Here is an 866-nt window from a genome sequence, read left to right as displayed (position 1 = left end):
GAAGAAGAAGAAGAAGAAGAAGAAGAAGAAGAAGAAGAAGAAGAAGAAGAAGAAGAAGAAGAAGAAGAAGAAGAAGAAAGTGGCAAGATTGATGGGATAAGTATGCTTGAAGGGAGTGAGTGTGTTTTGAAGAGGGTTAATGACAATGTCTTTTGTGATAATAAATTTTTAAAAATTTAAAGATTCATTGTGTGTTTAAATCACATTTGATTATTATTGTTTCAGGTGATTATTTTTGTTGCCTCATAAATCATGTACATATGAATTTATGTGATTTTTGTGTTCTTTGGTGTTTGTTGTATTTTTTAGGTTTTATTTATTTATTTAATTTATTTATTTTGTGGGGGACAGTTCTGTAACTTAATTTCAAAGTTAGTTCTCATCCACATTCACTTTCTGGAGATTTTTTAACATGGTAACAAGGATGTAGGTTACCAAGGTATACAGCTTGCTTGGTGACTCATCATCCTCATTCTGCTTCCTGGACAACCTCACCCGGATACCATATGGGACATGCCTTATTCCTTTGGCCCAGATAGCTTTGCTGCACCTGGTGTCGATGTGCATGTCTGGAGTCCCCCTCTCCTTCATGGCAAACTTCCGGATCTCCTGAAGTGTCCAAGTGGTGTGCTTCTTGAAGCCCACTCCATGGATGCGCTTGTGAATGTTGATTGTTTCTCCTGCGGTCACCACCTCACTGATGGCAGAACGGCCCTTCTGCTTCTCACCACCCTTCTTTGCAGGAGTCATTCTGCCGGGCCCAAGTTGGAAAGGAAGCTTCTGGGTTTTAAAGAGTAAAGACTCTATACTACTTTTATAACTAGAAACAAAATCTGTAATGAAATTAATTGGGCATTTAGAAATTC

The 866-nt window shown here is 38.2% G+C and overlaps 1 pseudogene; it reads right to left on the bottom strand.

The window, feature by feature from the left end:
• Positions 1-372: 372 nt before the first annotated feature.
• LOC101593347 lies at positions 373-750 on the bottom strand (annotated as a pseudogene).
• Positions 751-866: the final 116 nt, after the last annotated feature.

This window comes from Octodon degus, unplaced genomic scaffold (genome assembly GCF_000260255.1).
Source record: "Octodon degus isolate 3935 unplaced genomic scaffold, OctDeg1.0 scaffold00096, whole genome shotgun sequence".
Classification (NCBI taxonomy): domain Eukaryota; kingdom Metazoa; phylum Chordata; class Mammalia; order Rodentia; family Octodontidae; genus Octodon; species Octodon degus.
This window is presented reverse-complemented; position numbering and strand designations above follow the sequence as displayed.